The sequence below is a fragment of the Arachis ipaensis genome, chromosome B02, assembly GCF_000816755.2.
Source record: "Arachis ipaensis cultivar K30076 chromosome B02, Araip1.1, whole genome shotgun sequence".
Taxonomy (NCBI): Eukaryota; Viridiplantae; Streptophyta; class Magnoliopsida; order Fabales; family Fabaceae; genus Arachis; species Arachis ipaensis.
This window is the reverse complement of record NC_029786.2, coordinates 16288858-16296730: the sequence shown is the minus strand read 5'-3', so window position 1 is coordinate 16296730 and position 7873 is coordinate 16288858. Positions and strand designations below refer to the sequence as shown.

At 35.1% G+C, this 7873-nt stretch overlaps 1 long non-coding RNA gene across 1 annotated transcript in view; it reads right to left on the bottom strand.

The window, feature by feature from the left end:
• The window catches only part of LOC110268742, a 13502-nt gene continuing 7814 nt past the window's right edge, over window positions 2186-7873 (bottom strand). Inside the window, exon 2 of the long non-coding RNA XR_002357159.1 lies at window positions 2186-2790. This is a non-coding gene — a long non-coding RNA (uncharacterized LOC110268742). The remainder of the gene's footprint in view (window positions 2791-7873) is intronic.

Here is a 7873-nt window from a genome sequence, read left to right as displayed (position 1 = left end):
ATTAATTACTTAATTTAAAAATATTTATTATAAAAAAATAATATTATTTATTTTTAATTTTTAAGATAAATAAAAATATATGACTTTTTTATGCATTAGATAATTTAAAAAATATTATTCTAAAAAATTTAAAATATTCAAACTTAAAAAAAATTAATAATAAAATTGAGTTTGTTCAAAATTAGTGAGAGAGAAAGATTTTAGAAGGAGAGAGAGAGAGATATTTTAAATTAATCACAAAGAATCACTGCTATCAACTATTAAATTTGAATAATATCAAGTGAGGATTAAAAAGCAAACCAAAATGATAAATTTAATTTTTTTTTTTATCTCTCTTTATGTAATGTTTCACTTTAAATAACCATTTTTTATGGAGGGCGTTCAAAAATAAAATAGTAAGAAGATTCATATTAAATTATAAAAACTAATGTCACCCTTATAGTATAATCGCGTAATTTTAAAATATGCAAAATGAAATAATAAAATATAATTTAACTAATATGCACAATAAAGCAAACTCAAAACTTATATAGTAACAATCTAATGTAAAAAGTAATGACAGCCTTCTGTCCTAAGGTATTATATTAAATTGCAACTTAGATATTATTTATCCATTAAAATTATACATGAAGATAAAAAGTATTTTGAATATAAATTTTTATATTTATTTTAAATTAAATACTATTAAAAATAAATAAATAAACTTAATAACGTTTCTAAATAGTTAATTGTAAATAATGTTTCTAAATCTTTATTTTTATGCTGTTACACATAATAATAACATAATAAGTTTGTTTAATATCTTATTTACTTTAAATTTATAATGTTTATACATTCTAAAAGTTAAATAACTTATAAAATTTTTATTTTTGTTTTTAAACTTTTTTATTCTTAATGTTTAGATTATTTTGTTAAATTTATAAATTTAAAAATAAAATTATAAAATTAATTTCTTCACAATAATAGAAAAGCAGCTGAACAGGCACGAAGTGTCTGTTGAGCCGCTAGTATAACTAAAACCAGAAGGGAGAAAATTCCAAGTGATAATGAATGCCAAAGGGAAGATAATAGCTTAAATACATGGTAGCTACAACATGTAGGTAAGACATCACTTAAGAGTAGATAGGCAATTCATACTAATCAGATGCAAGAGAGTAAAAGCATGCAAGTAATAGGCATGAGAAGCATAACTCAAGCATCAATAATTAAACGTACCAAATAAAAGAGCACGTAGATGATGACAATTGTGAATGATAATCCCAATACATGCGGAGTACAAGTGTTGTGAAAAAGGGGAATTAAAGTATAAGAGTAAAACAAAATAGATTTCAAAATGCCATAATAGCCTTTTCACAAACACCTGGTGTGCATGTCAAAATAGGAATGAAAATAATATAATCCAAATGTATATGAGAGCCAAAATTAAATGTCAATTGTCAAATCACTCCTCATAATAATCACAAGCTCAAGAATAATAACGTAATACCCAAATAAACTCCAATACTTAAAAAAACGGCTAAACAGATATGGTAGTGCCTGTTGAGCCGTTAGTTCTATATAAACGGTTATAGGGTGTAGATGTTTTGAAATTTATACATAAACTATTATAGGATGTAGAGATTTATATGAAAATTAATGAGTTAAACCTCAAAATAATCCTTGAAATTGCACTCGAGTCTTATAGTGGTCCCTCAAATTAATAGTTACTCATTTTCATTCTTGAAATTCTACTGAGACCCAAAATTGTCCTCCAAGCACTTTTAGTCCATGGAGCGCCATTGAAAAGCTTATCTGGACTAATTTTTGACACACTATCAAGATAACGAATAATTGACATAGCTCTAGAAACTTTGTTTTATAGCAATTTGGTCCCTGAACTAAATTTAAAAATTCTAATCCCCAAACTAGCTTCATTATAACCAGAATTTTTCTTCTTCATTACTGGTCATATGTTTTGCACTTCTGCTAGATTATTCTCTTCTTCATCTCCAAATTGAAATGATGATGGGTAGCGCAAGTAACGTGGCTGGGAGCTCCAATAGAAGCATTGCTCAGTTATACCAGCTAGATATCGAAAGATTCTTTTTGAAAGAAAAGGGAAGATTGCTAAAAGCTAAGCAATATAGAATAGCAAGAACAGGTGATGAAGAAAACAAAAACCAGTAACAAAAGGAAGAAAAGAATCTTGAAGAATTAATGGAGTAATTTTTATTGAATAATGAAAAAATATTTACAGAGTGAAAAGGAATTATATATCCAACCCTAACAAAACTGATTCCTTTTTGTACATCCACATTTGTTAACTATTCTTGAGGAGTATTAACTAATGGGTTGCTATTGATTCATTAGGCTGCAGTTGACTATTACTAGTTGGACTTATCCTTTTGGGCTGGTGCTCTCAATACCCCCCCCCCCCTCAAGCTCAAGTTGCTCCTTGGAACAACTCTGAGCTTGTCTTTGAGCCTCTCATAACTGGTTGCTGACAAAGGTTTTGTTAAAATGTCAGCAACTTGTTCAATTCTAGGAATATGTACAACTTATAATGACTTGTTGTTGATCTTTTCTCGAACAACTTGGATATCTAACTAAAAATGCTTCGTTTTGTCATGTAAGACTAGATTTACAGTGAGCAAAACAGTGCTTAAATTGTCACAAAATATTGATGGAACAGTAGTCAATGCAATCTTCAACTCAGACAGCAAATTCTTCACCCATGTAATCTCTGCTTCACAGGCTGCCAGGCTTTGAAATTCTGCCTCAGTTGAAGATCTACTTATAATTGTTTGTTTCCTGCAAGACCAAGTAACCAAATTAGTTCCAAAGAAGACACAATAACTCGAAACAGACCTCCGATCCTCTAAATCTACTGCCCAGTCAGAATAAAAAAAAAAACCATACAACTTATAGTCGTTGCATTTATGTAAGAGCAAACCATGTTCTTGTGTTCCTTGAAGGTATCTTAAAATCCTCTTCATAGCCTTCTAGTGAGCAAGTAAAAAGCTATGCATGAATTGAGAAACTTTTCTCACAGCAAAACTCAGGTCAGGCCTAGTGATGGTAACATATTGCAATGTACCTACAATAGATATGAAGAGTTACGGATCCTCAAATTGTTCTGAACTTGTAGAAAGTAACTGCAAAGAGGAGATCATAGGAGTAGGCATAGCACTTGCTGTACTCATTCCTAAGTTAGATAGTAGGTCTTTAATATATTTAGTTTGGGATAAATGAAGTTATCCAATTTCAGTTTTATGAACCTCAATACCAAGAAAATAGGATAACTCTCCCAAGTCTTTTAGAGTAAAAGTCTTGTATAACTTTTGTATCATAACATCAATTTCATTCGAATCATTACCAGTGATTATAATATCATCAATATAACATAGAATATAAATGACATAATGAGAGCCATGTTTGATGAATAAAGATGTATCAGACTTAGTACTAACAAAGCCAAACCTGTTTAGAGTATTACTAAGCTTTAGAAACCATTATCTCGGAGCCTGCTTGAGGCCATAAAGGGATTTATTTAATTTACACACTAAACTGTTAGAATCATGAGAAAAACCAGAAGGTTGATTGGTGCACGAAATTGTGATCATCAATGGCGCCAATAACTTGGTACGCATAATTGTAATCTCAACTCTTTATCACAACTTCGCACAACTAACCAGCAAGTGCACTGGGTCGTCCAAGTAATAAACCTTACGTGAGTAAGGGTCGATCCCACGGAGATTGTCGGCCTGAAGCAAGCTATGATCACCTTGTAAATCTCAGTCAGGCGGTTTCAAATGGTTATGGTGAATTGATAATAAAAATATAAATAAAATATAAAATAAAGATAGAGGTACTTATGTAATTCATTGGTGAAAATTTCAGATAAGCGTATAGAGATGCTTTCGTTCCTCTGAACCTCTGCTTTCCTGCTGTCTTCATCCAATCATTCCTACTCCGTTCTATGGCAAGCTTTATGTAGGGCATCACCGTTGTCAATGGCTACATCCCATCCTCTCTGTGAAAATGGTCTAATGCGCTGTCACTGCATGGCTAATCATCTGTCGGTTCTCGATCATACTGGAATAGGATTTACTATCCTTTTGCATCTGTCACTACGCCCAGCACTCGCGAGTTTGAAGCTCGTCACAGCCATCCCTTCCCAGATCCTACTCAGAATACCACAGACAAGGTTTAGACTTTCCGGATCTCAAGAATGGCCATCCATGGGTTCTAACTTATACCACAAATATTCTAATATCTTGGACTCGGTCCTCTGTATTAGATATCTAAGAGATACTCATTCTAGCTTGTTTGCATGTAGAACGGAAGTGTTGTCAGGCACGCGTTCATAAGTGAGAATGATGATGAGTGTCACATAATCATCACATTCATCATGTTCTTGGGTGCGAATGAACATCTTAGAATAGGAATAAGCTTGAATTGAATAGAAAAACAATAATACTTTGCATTAATTCATGAGGAACAGCAGAGCTCCACACCTTAATCTATGGTGTGTATAAACTCTACCGTTGAAAATACATAAGTGATGAAGGTCCAGGCATGGCCGAATGGCCAGCCCCCAAACGTGATCTAAAGATGAAACTAAAGATGTAAATACAATAGTAAAAAGTCCTATTTGTACTAAACTAGTTACTAGGGTTTACAAAAATGAGTAAATGATGCAGACATCCACTTCTGGGACCCACTTGGTGTGTGCTTGGGCTGAGCATTGATTTTTACACGTGTAGAGGTTTTTCTTGGAGTTGAACGCCAGTTTGTAACCTGTTTCTGGCGTTTGACTCCAGAATACAGCATGGAACTGGCGTTCAACACCAGTTTGCGTCATCTAACTCGAGCAAAGTATAGACTATTAAATATTGATGAAAAGCCCTGGATGTCTACTTTCCAACGCAATTGAGAGCGCGCCATTTGGAGTTCTGTAGCTCCAGAAAATCTACTTTGAGTGCAGGGAGGTCAGAATCCAACAGCATCTGCAGTCCCTCTTCAACCTCTGAATCTGATTTTTGCTAAAGTCCCTCAATTTCAGCCAGAAAATACCTGAAATCACAGAAAAACACACAAACTCATAGTAAAGTCCAGAAATGTGATTTTTATTTAAAAACTAATAAAAATATACTAAAAATTAACTAAATCATACTAAAAACTATGTAAAAACAATGCCAAAAAGCGTATAAATTATCCGCTCATCACAACACCAAACTTAAATTGTTGCTTGTCCCCAAGCAACTGAAAATCAAATAGGATAAAAAGAAGAGAATATACTATAAATATCCAAAATATCAATGAAACTTAGCTCCGATCAGATGAGCGGGACTTGTAGCTTTTTGCCTCTTGAATAGTTTTGGCATCTCACTTTATCCATTGAAGTTCAGAATGATTGGCCTCTATAGGAACTTAGAATTCAGATAGTGTTATTGATTCTCCTATTTCAGTATATTGATTCTTGAACACAGCTACTTTATGAGTCTTGGTCGTGGCCCTAAGCACTTTGTTTTCCAGTATTACCACCGGATACATAAATGCCACAGACACATAACTGGGTGAACCTTTTCAGATTGTGACTCAGCTTTGCTAAAGTCCCCAATTAGAGGTATCCAGGGTTCTTAAGCACACTCTGTTTTTGCTTTGGACCTCGACTTTAACCGCTCAGTCTCAAGTTTTCACTTGACACCTTCACGCCACAAGCACATGGTTAGGGACAGCTTGGTTTAGCCGTTTAGGCCAGAATTTTATTCCTTTAGGCCCTCCTATCCACTGATGCTCAAAGCCTTGGATCCTTTTTATTACCCTTGCCTTTTGGTTTTAAGGGCTATTGGCTTTTTGCTCTTGCTTTTTGGTTTTAAGAGCTTTTGGCTTTTTCTGCTTGCTTTTTCTTTTTCTCTTTTTCTTTTTTTTTTTTGCTATTTTTCTTTTTTTTTTCGCAAGCTTTTGTATTCACTGCTTTTTCTTGCTTCAATAATCATTTTTATGATTTTTCAGATTATCAAATAACATGTCTCCTTTTTCCTTATTCTTCAAGAGCCAACATATTTAACATTCATAGACATCAACTTCAAAAGACATATGCACTGTTCAAGCATTCATTCAGAAAACAAAAAGTATTGTCACCACATCAAAATAATTAAACTAGTTTCAAGGATGAATTTGAAACCCTGTACTTCTTGTTCTTTTGTAATTAAAACATTTTTCATTCAAGAGAGGTGATGGATTCATATTCATAACTTTTTAAGGCATAGACACTTAGACACTAATGATCATGTAGTAAAGGCACAAACATAAATAACACATAAGGCTCAAAAACCGAAAAACAGAAAATAAATAGACAAGGAGATTAAGGAATGAGTCCACCTTAGTGAGGGTGGCGTCTTCCTCTCCTTGAAGAACCAATGGTGCTCTTGAGCTCCTCTATGTCTCTTCCTTGTCTTTCTTGCTCCTCCCTCATAACTCTTTGATCTTCTCTAATTTCATGGAGGATGATGGAGTGCTCTTGGTGCTCCACCTTTAGTTGTCCCATGTTGGAACTTAATTTTCCTAGGGAAGTGTTGATTTTCTCCCAATAATTCTATGGAGGAAAGTGCATTCCTTGAGGTATCTCAGGGATTTCATGGTGGGGAATTTCCTCATGCTCATGTTGAGGTCCATGATCTCTTGTTTGCTCCATCCTTTTCTTAGTGATGGACTTGTCCTCTTCAATGAGAATGTCTCTGGCCTTAGGTGCCCTAGATGGTTATGGAAAAACAAAAAGCAATGCTTTACCACACCAAACTTAGAAGGTTTGCTCGTCCCCGAGCAAAAGAAGAAAGAACGGATGAGAAGAAGAAGAGATGGAGGAGATGGAGGTGTGTGAATGGTTCGGCCACTGGGGGTTTAAGGTGGTTATGATGTGTGAAAAGGAAGGAGTGATGGTTTGAATTCGAGTGGGTGGGTGTATGATGGTTTTGGAGGGGAAGAGAGTTATGAAAAGGTGTGAAGAGGAGAGAAGAAGTGGTAGGGATCCTGTAGGGTCCACAGATCAAGTGGGGTCAAGGACTTAACATCCCTGCTCCAATTAGGCGTGTAAAATGCCCTTGCTATGCAATCCTGGCGTTTAACGCCAGACTGCTGCCTGTTTCTGGCGTTAAACTCCCAAATGTAGCTTGTTTCTAGCGTTTAACGCCAGGTAGATGCTTGTTTCTGGCGTTAAACGCCAGCTTGGTGCCTGTTTCTGGCGTTAAATGCCAGACAGATGCTTGTTTCTGGCGTTTAAACGCCAGACTGCTTTCCTCCAGGGTGTGCTATTTTCAATGCTGTTTTTCATTCTGTTTTTTATTTTTCAGTAGTTTTTATGACTTCACATGATCATCAACCTAATAAAACACGAAATAACAAAAACAAAATAAAATAGATATGATTAAATAACATTGGGTTGCCTCCCAATAAGCGCTTCTTTAATGTCAATAGCTTGACAGTGAGCTCTCATGGAGCCTCACAGATGTTCAGAGCATTGTTGGGACCTCCCAACACTAAACTTAGAGTTTGAATGTGGGGGTTCAACACCAAACTTAGAGTTTGGTTGTGGCCTTCCAACACCAAACTTAGAGTCTGACTGTGGGGGCTTTTGTTGACTCTGCAGTGAGAGAAGCTTTTCATGCTTCCTTTCCATGGTTACAGAAGGAGATCCTTGAGTTTTAAACACAAGGTTGTCCTTATTCAGTTGAAGGATCAATTCTCCTCTGTCCACATCAATCACAGCTCTTGCTGTGGCTAGGAAGGGTCTTCCAAGGATGATGGATTCATCCTCATCCTTCCCAGTGTCTAGGATTATGAAATTAGCAGGGATGTAAAGGCCTTTAACCTTTACTAGCACGTCCTCTAC